Here is a 15,781-nt window from a genome sequence, read left to right as displayed (position 1 = left end):
CTGATTGGCAAATGATCTGCAGGACTTCTCCTGTTTTCATTGAGTTAAGACATCTCTTGACTCCACACATAAAAACCAATCAGAGATAGTCTGATGTTTCCCAGTAGTCCGGTAATCTTTATTGGTCTCATAGATTTACAATAGTTAGAATGAAACCCAAGCAAGGTTATTAAATGACTCTAGCTGGTTCATCGATTAAATGGGACTCACGGTTAAACAGTGTGTAGCAAGACAGCATGCAGTTCCCAGTATTCAGTGCCAGTAATGTCCTATTTTCACACACTTTTGCTCTGGAAAGCCTAATTTCCATCCGTCACACAATTTGTTATTTACTTTTGAAAGTTAGGGTAAATAATGTGATTATCCTTAATGTGTGAGTGACTTTGACTGAAATCTGTAAATGTAGAGAAGTGTACTACCGCTGCATATGCATCATGGTTTGCTTTTGCAAAAGACAATACTGACCATTAGGCCGTGAGCACGGATTAAAATGTTAATACAAACTTTCAGTGCAAGTTTGTATCACAATTAAAGCATGGAGACTAGAGCAAGTGTTTTATTGGGAATCAGGAACAGCCATGACTTTGTGGGAAAAAAAAGAAAGGGAAAAAAAGGTTTTAATGGAGATAAGAGGAGATTTGGCATGTAGTAAACTAAAGTTGAATAGTCAGACCACTTCACTGTAGAAAGATCAGCTTACAAAGTTAAAAAGTTGCAGGTGCTTAGTGCAATATGGGCATAAAGCAGACTTTTATCACAATAAATTGAAGTAAGCCTTTTTCTTCCAAATGCCATACTGGGATTATACAGTAGACAAAAGATGGGCCAGCAGTGCATGATACAAACTTGGAAAGTAACTTATGTTGGAGGAGTATTTTCAGATGAGCTCACAGGCAGCTTTTCTCAAAGTCAAACATGTCTCAGATTACCACACGATTGAATATTTCCATAAATTTTACGAAACGGTGGAACCCAATTCAGCCCATTTTTTTTTCTGAACTCTTTGAGTGAAAAGCAATTTTGAAAATGGAGTTATTTCATTACATCAACACACATTCAAATAAAAAGGAGGCCCAGTTTTCCCTTTGGAGGCTGGGTTTCAATTTTGCGCCCAGTGAAAATGTCTGCTTTCCTGCGTTCCACAAATAACTTAAATTTTACCTTGGTTTGGGTTATATTTTTTAGTCAATTGTTGTTTTTTTAATCCATTTCTCCCTCAAATATTTCATCTTTTTTTCCACGCTCTTATTCTCTTGTCCCTCTCCCCATTTTCTATCAGCAGTTATCTGTTGCCTTTTGTTTTGATGTAGACTGGAGGGAAGGAAAAGTAAAGCCAGAGGGCAAAGTAATATGATGTATTGCGTAGTTTAAATATGCACTTGCCAAAGCTCCTATTGGGGTATTTGGTATTTCATATTTGGACTCTTTTTGCAAATAAATGCTGTATGTGGTCTAATACAAATCTTTCTGTCTTTGCCCATCCTGTTTTTCTTCATTATTGTATTAACTCCAGCCATACACGATCTGTAAAGGCTGTCACACTGAATTTAGTTGACCTTTGACCTTGTCTGCTTTCTCAGGTGTACAAAGGAAACCTGCCTGCTCCAACACAGTGACTCCAGACAGACAGAAAGACTTTTAAGATTATTAGGCTGATAAGAGGACAGAGGAAGGTGAGTAAATTCATTTGGGAAATCATTCTTGTGTTTGAGGCTACGTTTACATGGACAGCAACATTTTCAATATTCATCTCTTTCCAAAACAATGAGATTAATATACAAAATGTTCAGTATACAAAGTATTCAGGTTATGGTGTTTAAATAAGTTTTATTGCATTCATATCCCCATTTACATGCTACAGAGCATACTTTTCTAACTGTTGTTGCAATAGTTGCACCCATCTAGGACTTGAATTATACCCATATTCTTCAAAACAAAAAATGTTCCTGATGTCAATGGCTTAATTCAATCATTGCTTAAACTTATTAGGAGTAATATATTCATAATTTGCTCCTCTTATGGTAGTGTCCCTTTCAGAATAATTTCTTAATCAGGTAAATACTGCAATATTGCTGTTCATGTAAACATACTCTGTGCATATGGAGTGTAAAGTGCATCTTGAGTTATGTCTCCCTCTGCACCATAAAGGGTAAAACCGCTTTATTGTAATGACTTGGATTGTAGTTTGTTATAATTTACAGTGATACCTAATTAGCCAGAAAGCAAAAGAAGCGCTATTGCAAAGAGTTTGATTCACACCTCTGCTGAGCCCAAGACTGTATCTATTTGCTTACATGCGTGCATTATTGCATCATTCACCCTATCTGTCTGTTATCATCCTAAATTAATGCAAGTTTGTCATTTTCTTTAATGCCACTAAGTTATTGCTATTTTGCACCATTTTGCTACACCTTTACAATTTTACATTTTTTTTTTTACTTGTACATGTAATGTTTGTTGGCAGAGCACAAAAGCACAAAATGCCTTCTAAGAACACAGAAGGAAGTGAGAACCTTTAACACAGGATTTTGACTCAGGAGGTTTAGGTTATATTACTGTATCATGCAGCTCTTTGAGATTTGTGAGATTACAGTGAAGAGAATCTATTTTGTAACTAACTATCTGTAACAAAAACACTTTTGCACAAATCAGCATCCTAAATGGGCAGTTATGCTTCATTAAAAAATCAAACACTACTTTCTTCCCCTGCTAAAGTTGCGCAACATTAAGTTGTTTTCGCACCAGGGTGAAGGAAAATGTGACACTGACACATTATCCTGTAGTTTAGTGAAGCAGCGGCTGTATTTCACACAAGAATATAAACTGTAGTTTATGTTTACAGTACATAGCAATGCATACATCTCCTCGACAAGTAGTATCTGCTCATCTTGTTTCACCCCTTCCTTTCTGTTTCTAAATATTACTTGTGTCATCTGACACAAACAAATGCTTCATCATAAATTCATGCCCTTGTCACTATTATGGTTCGACAGGAGCAGTGTTTTTTGGTTAGCCACATTTTGGTCAGGGGTTTCAGTCCATGTGGTTGCAGAGCCCACTCTGATTTGGTGAACTTTTATGTATTTTAAATAGCTTTTATGTAACTCACTCTCCCCCACTTTTCGTCTCAGTGGGATGTTTTGGGGTCTGCGTTTGTGTTTGTGTAAATAATTGATTGCTGTGGAGGTTTGAGTGCATCACCAATGAGACTGAACCAAGCAAAGAAATATGCCCCACTTCCCTATGCTACACTGCATGTAACATGACTATACTATGTTTGCTTTTGCTCAGTGGGAAGTTGTGTTGGGCTGTTTGTCTCTAGTTTTTCAGTGCTAGGTTTATGAAGGGATCAGGGAATCACAAGGTTAAAGCGCCATAAATGTGATTGAATCTGACCTGTCAGATGTGAAGTTTGTTTAAAATAATAATGATGATATTAATGTGTTTATGGAAGTGAAGAACAGTGCATTACTTGGTATTGTCAATCATCGGTATACAAAGTTCTGTGCTGCATGTTTGTTGTGATGAGCAAGTTTGAGCAAGTCAACACTTCTGGTTACTTCATATACTTTTATGGTTTTCATGAAAGAAATGGTTTCAGTTTTATATTCAGAAAAACTAATTTTAATATCCGCTCACATTACTGATCACAAACAAAGTGAAGTGAAGACAATAGGGCTGCAACTAACGACTATTTTAATAGTCGATTAGTCACCGACTATTGAAACGATTAGTCGACTAACCGGATAATTAGTAATTTTTTAAAAAATTTAGTAAGAGGTTGCATTAATTATGTGGCAAATGATAATAAACACAAGAAAGATGGCACCAGAGCCCTGCTATAGCGGGACTGTTTTCTTCATCCTGCTCCCGCTGCATTTCTGACCATTACCGCCTCCAACGTGTGTGTTACACTCCCGCCCCTCCTGCAAAACTCTGAGAATTCATGCCCGCATGCTGCACAATAGAGATGCATTGTTTTAGTGTCTTCTCCCGTCCCGCAAGAGAAAAGTCCAGACAAATCTATCTGATTTAATGTTAACATGATAATTGTGGAGTTTGATGGATAATTGACAGTTCATTGGCACCTGACTGAAAGTTAGATGCAAATCCATCATTGTCATCAGCGCACAAGCCTTTTTTCGCCTTTCGCGCTGCATCAATTATGTGATTGAGGTTATAGCAACGAGAGTAGCTGTGAGTGGCTCAAATAATAATAAATAACATAAAATAAACAAAGTTTAGAATGAAACGAATTAATTTAACAAATGAATCCCTTGGCCATTATTTGGAGGGAGAGAATGCTGCTGACCGACTGCGGTCTCCTGCGTCTCTCTTCCAAGATGCGCCACAGACACTAAACGCAGTTTCTCCAAATATCTGACTTAATTTAATACTTTGTCAGGCATAACGTTAAAGCTTTCTTTTAAAGCCAAAATAAGCTTAATGTCTTACCAAGGCGAGTCCCTTTCGTTCAGCACTCCGACGTGTTTTCTCTTCAAATGCATTACCGACGTGCTCCCGTGAAAAGCAACGTCGGCTTTGCAAACCTTGCAAGTCATATTTTTATTCACCGTATCGAGGCTAAAATGCTCCCAAACTTTTTATTTTATTTTTTATCAAAGTTTTATTACCCGCAGCTGCGCTCAGACGCTGTGTGCATGCGCGACTCGACAGAGATTGTATTGAAGTGAGACGCCTCACTCCATTGGAAAAACACGTCTGGCGACAATTGTCAACAATGGAATTCATTGTCGACAATTTTGATTATCGATTTTTGTCGACAACGTCGACGAATCGTTGCAGCCCTAAATGGGTCCCCATCTCCACCCTGTCTTCTATCCCTCTTATAAATTTTAACTCCTTCTCTTTCATCACTCTTTCCATATCTACCACTGCTTTTCTCTCAGTTTGTTTCTCTAACTTGGCTGTCTATCTAATGTTTGTGCTTCTTCCTTTCTTCCTTTTTCTTTCTCTTCCCGTTCGTCGTTCCGTCTCTCTTTCTTGGCCCCTTAGCCGCAGTGTCCTTGAGAAAGCAGTGACTTTGCTGGTTAGCGCAGTAGAGCGCATCACTCTTCTTATACACACTCTCTCGGTGACACTCACTCAACCCCCACAGACACACACACAGACACACACATGTTTGGGTAGATCCATGACAATACTGTCAAGCACCAGCAGCCTTTACAAGTCTTTTTCCTTTTCTTCCCCATGAATAATTCATCCTGTAATATTGGTTACACTTGATGTGAATATTGACAAAGCTATTGCAGGGAAAATCTAAGACAATTGTCTTCCTTGTTGAGAGTCCCCGTTTAGACAAATAGACACCTGCCAAGCTGTTTTCCAAATAAGGAATTTAAATGTCTGATCCCGTAATATATAGCACTGAGAAGCCCGAGATTGGTTTTATTGCACAAATACAATTACTCTTCCTCAAGGTTTGTTACCAAATTTGAACAAATTGCCCTAAGGTGAAACTGTAGTTAGGCAAGGGAACATGATGCTGGCTTGCCCTGCTCCTCATTAAAGGTCCCTTCCACTAATCTTAGATTTGGATAGCCCATTGTTAGAGTTTTCCATAGCTCCTGAAATATAGATGGATTCTGATTGTCTGGTTGCAAGATGAGATGTTATAGTCTCTTGATGCTGTTTGTTCTCTTTGGTTTCTGTTTTCCATTTGAACGTGTATTGGGTCACTGCTTCTTCCTGCCACCCTGCATGTTTTCTGATGAATATCAAGTATCTTGTTGTTAGCTAACTGTACTGTTATAAATGGCAGACGTTTTTTTGTAATTGCATCCTCAACGCTCCACTGAGTATATATACTGTATATTCATTGACGCTGGTCCCATATTCAGATTGGCTTCTTTATAGTACTGTAAGTACTTTTGAATCCATTGTCTTCTTAATAAATGTACTGTAGATGTTTTTTACATATGTTACCATACTACAGTATACCATGACAGAATCCCATTATCGCCACGTCCTCTCTTTATCTTGTGCATGTTTGTATCTGTCTTTCTCAATTTTTACCCTGCATTCAGCTAAAGATGCCTCTGTAACCATGGTGATCAGTCCCACAGAGAAAAGTTGAGGATGAATCTCTTTCACACTCTCTTTCCCTCCTTTCTCTCAGGCATTGTTGCAATCCAATGCTTTCCCCATGCATGAGCGTTAGAATCTAAAAGCAGAGGATGTGCAGTGTTTGACTCATGTTGGTTCTTTTCACTCAGATTTGAATCATATACACTTTGAAAGAGGCTTCACTTCTCCCTTAGAGACACTGTTTGATGAAATTCTATCTTTCTCATTCATACTTTCTCATCTAAAGTTTCTTGCTTGATTCCTTGTTTGTTTGTAACCTTGCTCATGGTTTTTAGAACCTTGGCTATCAAATTATGATACAAAAGAGGCCTTTCAAGACTGATTTTTTAAAAAGGTAGAAAAAGGAAGAATCATTTTAAAGGATGTTACAGCCTTGGACAAAATATTACTGTGTTAAAGAATGCTGTCAGTTATATCCAGTACTCGAGTTGAAGGGGGATGAGGGGGGATGGCATCCCCCCTGAAATAAAAACAGTAAAAATCATCCCCCCTGTAAAACTGCCATCCCCCCTTTCCATCCCTTATGTCATTTCATCAATGAATGTGTTTTTACTGCTATTTCAACATTTAGAGTCATCACCAGAAAAATAACACCAGAAAAATAACTTATTTGACAATTTTCACCTGTTTCAAGTAAATTTTCACTTGAAATAAGTAGGAAAATCTGCCAGTGGGACAAGATTTATCTTCTCATTACAAGCAAAAAAAAATATTGTTCCCCTGGCAGATTTCTCTACTTATTTCAAGAGAAAATCTACTTGAAACAGGTGAAAATTGTTGTTTTTTCCAGTGATGAGTCTTGTTTTAAGTGTAATAAGATTTTTTACTAAAATGAGACATTTTAACTAGAAATAGGACAAATATTCTTATTTTGAGTTTTTGCAGTGAACCATTTTACTTATCCTGTGAAGGACAGAGACATATTGATAAGTTCAGAAAACTGTTTTTTTATTTTTGTGTTTTGATGTATTTGATGTAAGCCCAGTGGATATTTAAAGCTTACAGAAGGCTGCATTTAACTGCTGCTATGCCATTCCTGCAGGTGTTTTGGTCAGTGCTATTATTTGTAATATATTATATTATTTGTAATGAGCACAAATTATCTGTCCCCATATGATAAAATCCACCATCCCCCCTGATTTTTTTTTACAACTCGAGTACTGGTTATATCATCTCACTTTCAAAGGTAATCACTGACATCATCATCATCATCATCGTCAACAGTATCAGTTTAGCAAGTGCCCCGCACATAAGTTTAAGGGGCAAATCTCTCACACGCCTAAGCCTTTTCACTGTACATTTTTGGTTGTTTACTGGTATCTGCTTTGTCAGTAAAGTACTATTGCCATACTTTATTAATTTTGGACAATTTATATCTATAGAATGTGTCTTAATTCAGAATATCCTTAAATCTATCCTGGTCTAGCATTCAGAGATATTCAGAATCCAAACAGATTTAACAGTAGTAATGTCACTGAATTCAAAAAGACATTATGTTGCTTGATTGGGTGTGGCTTGTATTACAATTAAACCCTTTCCTTTGAAAAAATAAAATGTTTAGATTCAAAATTTATGAAAATATGACAAGTAATTTCCTTTCATTTCTAAAAGTTTAATCTCTGCTCCTCGGGCAGGGCAGAATCTGGAAGATAAAATGGAAGTTTTCATTTGCCAGTTTTTATAATAAATCATTTGAATCATTAATGACCAATCCTTTTCCTGTGACTCTGTAGTGTTTGTTTTTGTATGAATTGGAAAATGTTGCAAATCAGCACTTCATCCTTACCTCCTCATTTATGTCCTTCCTGTTCTCATCTGTCTCGTTTTATCTATTTTTGACCTTCGTATATTTACTCTTCCTCACGTTATCTCAGCTTCAATTCGTATTTCATCATCTCCCCTACTTTGTTCTCCCCATTTCCTCTGCATGTCTTACATTACAGCTCCATTATTCTTTGCTGAATCAGTCACACATTGATATTTAATTATGTTCATGCTCTCACCTTTGTAGCTGCCTTTCTAATGTCACCACCATAAATATATAAATACATACCACTTTGCAGTTGAATCAGTCAAATTTATAGCACTTTTCAAACAAATCTTAGTTCTTGAAAACAGAAAAATGTGATTTGGACAACCTATTATAATGCACACAAGTTTTAGAGTTAATTTATTAAAACAGCTTTGATATTAAATACTATGTAGTGAAATGATGTATTTAAACTTTGAAAATGATAATGAAAAAAAGTTAATATTGTGGTGATCATAAACATTTTTAAAAACTAAATAGTAAAATTACTAAAACCTTAAAAACTTTTAGAAGTATTCAATTTTTCCTTGTCTTTGATCTGATGACAGTCCTATAAAGCATGAAGATGGATGGATGATATATTCTTATTTCCCTCAGTAAAGTAAATATTTACATTACTGAGGGACAGGATACATTACTGTATTTTGCATGTTGCTTAATCAGTTATTTGGATTGCAGCTTGTCCGTCTTAGACATTTTTTGTGTGTCTACACTTTCCCTGTTTTATCCTCTCATTAATGCCCTTCCTTCAACTTTTTCAGCCCCCTTTAAATCCCCCACCCCCACTCCTGCCCCTTCCTGTTTCCCTTAGTTTCTCTGTCTTCTCCCCTGAGTCGGAGAGACAGAGAGGAAGGAAGTGTGTAATGACACGGCCATATCGAGCACAGTGCTCAAATTGACCTAGAATGAATGGAGGCACTGATCAGCTTAAAGCAGTGCAGATTAAGAGTTACAGATGTAAGGAAAACTGAAGCCGCTGCAAATACATAAGAAATACTACTATCAAAAGATCTCATTCACAAACATGTTTATTTATTTTTCTGTCTGTACAGCAAAGTACATAATAGATGGATCTGTACATGTTTACTTGTGAGGTTGCCTTTCTAATGTCTGCAGGTATTAAGTAAAGCATGGGAACATAGAAAAAAAGGTGTTTTTTTTTTCGTTTTAACTTGAAATTGATAGTAGTCGCCTTAATGGTAACAGCCATCTGTATTCAAAGTGTACTCCCTGCTATTTGAACTGAATAACAGAGTAGCAGACAAAAATGTCATGGAGAGGGTGTGCAAATGGGAAAGCATATTAAAAAAGAAGGACAACCACACATTTCCCCAAGTCATCAAAGGTGTTTTACGTTTATCAGAAATATTAAAATTTGTTGAGTCCATTCTGGGATTTTTTTTTCTTTTTTCATTACACTTGATGAAAGCAGCTATATGTACATTTGACTTATTTCCATATCTGCCATGAGCAACCACTTAGGTACTCTTATGAAGACAGACATAGAAAGAGGGAGGGAGGACACATCCTAGAGTTACTACACAACACTAAGGCTGCATGCTTGTTAACCTGTTTTTGTGAACTGAAACCGATTAGGGAATTAGTCCACATAGACAATCATAGCTATAGTATTCTCACAAGTAAACATCTCATTATACACAGTATAAACGTATAACTGAGAACAACTTCTGACCTCGATTCTTTTCCAAATAAATCCGCTTGATCTTTTTTTGACCTATTTTTGGCCTTCGACCTGTCCCATCTTTCAAATTCACTCGCAGTTTAGGATGATTTTTTTTTTACATGCTCAAGAAATATCATCTTAACATCTGAGATAATGTGAAACATGTACCATAACATGGTTGTTTCTTTCCCCCATATTTTCCAAACCCCACGTGTACTATACCCCATTTATACTGTATAGTGTTATGTGTTTTCAAACTCTCAAGTTATTTACTCATACAAGCACACTGGATTAACCTTCATGTAACCTTCGTGCACTCACTCATTGTCCATTATTATTATATTTTCAAATAAGCTGGGTGTTGGTAATATTCCATGCTTTTTATTCATTATGACCTTTATTTTAAGTAGGACCCTAACATTTTTTTTAAACTTAAATGTAACTATTATTATGTTTTTGACCAGAGTCACATATGCACAAACCAGCATGAGTGCACGCACTCTTACAATCAAACACACACACACACACACAAACACACACAGTGGTGGGGTTATGATGGCTTTTCATGTTGGCAAACATGAGCTTAGCAGTAAAAAGCCTTTCAAGCAGGATTAAGCTGCTAAGTGTCAACGGAGGAGACAAGTGGGCCAAAGACCACTGAGATATCACTTACACTGCAACAGTCAGCCTGTCTACGGGCAAGTGCAGTAGTACGTAAAATTAGTAGGAAATGGAAGTGTGGGGTCAATGCTAAGAAACAGAGGGAATCAGAAGCGCGTGCACGCACACACACACACACACACACACACACACACACACACACACACACACACACACACACACACACACACACACACACACACAATTAACCAAGCTAGTATATGCATATTCACCAGTCCTCTCACTGACTGACTGTAGAGCCTCGGCAGAGCCCTGGCAGGACCATCTGTTCCTGCTGAAATCAGCTCAGCAGGAGCCTGCTAGAGCATGCACACAAGTACACACTGTTGTAGCATGCCTCAGGTCTGGCATAGTGATAGTCTATTTATTCCCCACATTGACGCAGGACAGTACTCACAGAGTTGAGCTAATATGATGCGGATGGAGGACTAAATATTGCATATGTATTTGCGTATAGATGACAAGCAGACTAGAAAGACCTTAAGTTTCTGCAGTCTGATCCATCACCAGCAGGAATTATGCACAGTCAGTTCCTTCCTTTTTAATAACCAACCAAGGGGAGTTATACTGCCCTGTCAGTATTATCCATCTTCCCTCCTTGAAGCAACATCAGCATTTTCTGTGCTCTCTGCCACCTCATCCATATGTTGTGCACTGACTTCTCCTGGCCTGCAGCTGGACCCAGTCAAGACAGGAATACAGTGTAGCTAAACTTTTAAAGAAAACTAAAAAGATGCATACTCTCCAAGCAAACATAATGCCACTAGGTGGTCTCGTATTGGAATAAAAAAAATAAAAAAATCATGATTCAGGCTTGTGGTTGTAGTAACGTTCATAGTATTCTTAATCATTCTTTGCTTTTGCTTGTATTCTGTGTTCCAGCCATAAAAAAGAATCACAAATACAGTATGTATTTATATGTAATTGTTATTGAACTGTTGCACTCTACTATTTGGCAAACGAAAGGATGTCTGTTAAAATTAAAAGCAGTGACAAAATCTGATTTTACACTGACACTGAGAGACTGAAGATGGACTTAATAAGTGCACAGTAACATGAGAGGTGGGAGAGCTAAAATGACTAGAGCTGGTCAGGTGTGTAAGTTGAAATCAGTGGGGGAATCAGTGTGGTACTCAGTAGGAGAAGTAATTGCTTGTGTGTGTGTGTGTGTGTGTGTGTGTGTGTGTGTGTGTGTGTGTGTGTGTGTGTGTGTGTGTGTGTGTGTGTGTGTGTGTGTGTGTGTGTGTGTGTGTGTGTGGGTGTGGATTTTGTTCGTGGTGTCACTGTCTGCTGTAATCCAGTGGAGGATTGTTTCCACGTAATCATGAAAAACATCCATCTATTGATGGTTTTTTTTTTCAGAATTTTGATCTAAAAAGTGTCTTGGTCTCTTAAATATGAATTATAAAGAAAAAAATAGTCTACCATTGCATTAAACAATAAAGGAGGAAATAGGTTATTACCTGCTAATAATAATAATAATAATAACTAGAAAATTTCAGGAAATTTTGATATGGGCATGCCCTACTGCCCATTCGACCCCTCTTGCTGCTTTGGTTTGGGGCTGTAGTGGTTGTGTTCGGGGTGGTTCTATGTCTGTTTGAGGTGTTTACGGATGCATTGCATTCATTCCTGTGAATAGGGTGCGCTTTTTGGCATCTAGCGTCCCCACGGTAACGCTTTTGACTGAAAAAAGTATTTCCCATTGAGGCACGATGGAGACACATCCAACGATGTATGGTATGCATGGGTGCACGTTGCGGTTCGGGCCGTATTAACGGACGAAAAAATGTACGGAATAAGAATAATAAGAAAGGGAAACCTTTTCTGTATACCATTATATCGCCTTCATTTTCATGGTTTTCCTCATTTTTTCGGGCGTGTTTTATTTTTTGGGGATTTTTTTTCCACATCAGTGCGGGGTCATGCTGTACACCCGCTGGTGTGACGTGGGACTTTTGCGACCTTAGCTTGTTAGCAAAATGCTAGCAACATTGCCCTTTGGGCCATTCTGGACGATTGCAATATGGTCATGCCATTACTTGGCATGCCCATAATAATACATACGTGTTTTATATAGCGCTTTTCTAGGTACCCAAAGATGGTTTATATAAATATAAACCCTCAAGAATGTTTTTTGTAGCATTTATAGAAGATATTTAAGAAATTCCTTGATTTCCATTTCAGTTGAGGTACAACAAACCTGGTTTTCTTTTGCCCTATATACATGGAGGTTTGGTGCATCAGAAATGCCAACCTTTCTCAAACATGTCATAGTTTCAAAATTTAAGTTAAAATGTCAATTGATGTAACAGTTGTTTTTGTTTGATTGAATATATTATGTTATATATATTCTAACACTGTTTTCATGCTGTAGTTAGCATTTGTCATCTCTGGTAATTACACACCAGGAGTGAGAGGAACAGTGAAATAAGCCCTCAAATGGGTATATTCTATTCTTTGTGTACTTGCCTCATTAAGCTTTGAGAGTGAAATGACAGGAAATGAGGATGATAAAGTCCATTTTGAGAATCCGTTACATACACAGCTGATATATTTTCCCTGGTGTTCTGTGTTCTAATATCCTTCCATCACGCATTGATCCTGCTGCATAGTCCTGGATTAAAGAGACACAGTACAGATGCAGATTATGTCTACACTGTGTCGCTTCCTCAAAACCATGTCCCTACTAAATACAATGCATGTGATGAGTGCATGAGATTTAACATTTTTCAGGTATTACGATTTTAGTGCGTTCTCCATTTGTGCAGATTTAAACAGCAAAAAAAGCAGCAAAAAATGTTTAAATGCATAAACCTTTTTAGGATGGCGTCATGCTTATTGGAATATTGAGTCATACATGCCTCTTTTCCTGCTATGGTTACTGTTACTGTATTTTCCTTACATTTTTCTTATCTACAAAGGAAATTCTGTCTTAATTCCAGCTTGGAATGTAATTGTAAAACTCAGTTTTATCTGTGGGGAAAAATTAGATTCTTGTCATAAATAAAAAATAGTTTTTATTTTTGTTGTTTATTTGTGTAAAGGAAATTGGTTAAGTATTGGAAGGGAAGTCCCTGACATCTCAGTGTTATTTCATACATACATACATTATTTATTTATTTACTAGCCTTTATTTAACCAGGTGTGGGTCTCGTTAAAATTAAAATCTCTTTTTCAAAAGAGACCTGGCCAAGAAGGCAGCAGTACATAAATCAGGTGTAAAAGTTAGTGCCTCCTCTTTTCCTTTTGTGTCTGTAAAAATGTGATAAAAACCATCTCATTGTACTGGATGTTAGTATTAGTCAATTACTCTTATCTTAACCTCAGATGACAACCACCATCAATGTTTTTTTCTCTGTGCCATTATTTAGATCACAAAAGTGAAGCAATACAAAGTCCCCCGCCCCAGAAAAGGGTTAGGGTCCGTGATGAATTTCTCAAAAGCAAGTGTGCATCCATCCATAAAAGCAGACATTTTATTTGTAGCATTCAGGCCTGTGTTAATTCAATTCAATTCAATTCAATTGTATCTATATAGCATCTATTACAACAGAAGTTGTCTCTAGGCTCTCTCCAGAGATCCAGAACTTGTCATGTCCATGTCATGTCCAACATGTTAATGCATTGCCAGCAAGAATAGCTCTAAACAAAGGTCCTAAAAGTAATTGTTAATGTATAACAACTATTTCAACAAAAGGTTGAAATACCATTTCCGTACAATTTGGAGATAAATGTTAAGGATTAATCAAAAGTGGAAAGCGTTCAAGACAGTTGCCAATCTTCCCAGGAGTGGATGTTCCAGCAATTTACCCAAATGTCAGACCAAAGCTCAAATAAATAATAATAATGAAAAAGAAAATAGAAAGAAATTTAGAAGTAAATGTTTTGGAAGTGATGGAAAGATGATGTTTCTTCTTCCAAAGAGAATGGAAGCAGATTTACAAAATGGCACCTCAAAAATCCACAAGACTTCTGGAGCAATGTCATGGACAGATAGAATCAGAAAGGAGTTGTTTGGCCTTAGTTTTTAGCATTGTTTGATAAAAATTGAACCCAGCATTTCAGCAGAAACATCTTATATTTACTGTTAAGCACAGCAGCAGAGGTATGATTATTTTGGGTTTTTCTGCCACAAGACCTGGTTACTCTCCAATTATTTATTCAAGTATGAACTCCTCTGTATTTTAGAGGCAAATGTGAGGCCGTGTGTCCATCAACAAGGGTTGGTTGAAAACGGGCCATCCAACATAGTGATCCAAAGCACAGCAGAAGATCTACATTAGAATGGTTGAAAAATAAAAGTGGTTTTGAAATAGTGCCATCAAAGTCCAGACCTCCCCCCAAATTAGATGCTTTGATAGGACTTTAAAGGGGACCTATTATGGCATCTAATACCTATTTTAAACAGGCCTTGAATGTCTTAAAAACAAGCTTTTAATTTTTTTTGCTAAATAAATTGGAAATTCAGCCTCTGAGCCATGTCTTTATCTTCCCATTCTCTAACCTCATTCTCTATGTGGGATTCTGAGTGGGCGGGGAGGCTATGATAATGAGGCTCTGTGCTGAGTGGCTGCCTGAATGACGCGATACACCGCTACGGAAAAATGGCGGAGCTCCGGCCGGCGGATTTGTTGTTGTTGTTCCGGCCAGAGTTAGTTGTGGGCGTGGTTTCACGCATCGGAAGCCAACGTCATTACGTAACGACGGGAGCAGAAGCTGAACAGCTCGTAGAAGCCACATCACCCTGGATGGCTCATCCCGGCGGCTGTACAGACACTGCAGAATTTGGTTGCTTTCCTCACCTGAGGGCCCCCCAGACCACAGACTGTTTTAAAAGAAACTTAAAAACGTTACTTTTTAAGAAAGCCTATCCCTGATGTCCTGGTCTTTTAGAATGTCCTTGTGCTTTTTTTTGCTAATTTAGCTTTTTTATTTTATTTTTTTATTTCTATTTTATTTTTATTTTTCTTTTTTTTTCTAATCTTTATTGTAAGAGCTTTGAGACTTGTTCTTCAGGTGAAAATGTGCTCTATAAATACAATTTATTATTATTATTCCTCCTTCTCTGAGTTGGCAGGCTGAGGGGAGACCACTTTATATGTTAAAGCAAGAGAAAACGTGTTTTTCATAACATGTCTCCTTTAAACAAAGCTGGTGCCTTTGCACAAAACTTGTACTGTATATAACATGGACATGGAAAACAGACTGCTTAAGAATTATACATTGTGACATTTTGCGTGCATAAAAATGTAGGAACTGTTTTCTTTAAAATTTAGATATGGATTTTTGTAGCTCAAAGAAGAGAGGACAGAATACTCTCATTACTCTCACATTTTTAATATGCAGGGGATTCCTTTGTAATCTGTTGCGCCGTCAAATACTAGACTTCTCTATTGTATTGTGTTTTTACATCTCAATTACTATGGCTGCCTTGTTCTCCCTTTTTCTTTTTGTGACATAGTCCGTGTTTGACCACTTGTCTCCCCATTTTTCTC

At 37.3% G+C, this 15,781-nt stretch overlaps 1 protein-coding gene across 3 annotated transcripts in view; it reads left to right on the top strand.

Moving 5' to 3' along the window:
• Positions 1–15,781, top strand: part of strbp (spermatid perinuclear RNA binding protein) — a 120,258-nt gene that overhangs the window by 36,248 nt on the left and 68,229 nt on the right. For all 3 annotated transcript variants that reach the window (XM_061734292.1, XM_061734293.1, XM_061734294.1), the window contains one exon: positions 1,581–1,673. The gene's annotated coding sequence lies outside the window, so the exon portion shown is untranslated. The remainder of the gene's footprint in view (positions 1–1,580; positions 1,674–15,781) is intronic.

This window comes from Cololabis saira, chromosome 11, assembly GCF_033807715.1.
Source record: "Cololabis saira isolate AMF1-May2022 chromosome 11, fColSai1.1, whole genome shotgun sequence".
NCBI lineage: Eukaryota > Metazoa > Chordata > Actinopteri > Beloniformes > Belonidae > Cololabis > Cololabis saira.
Note: the sequence above shows the minus strand (reverse complement) of the source record. Positions and strands in the feature narration are given on the sequence as shown.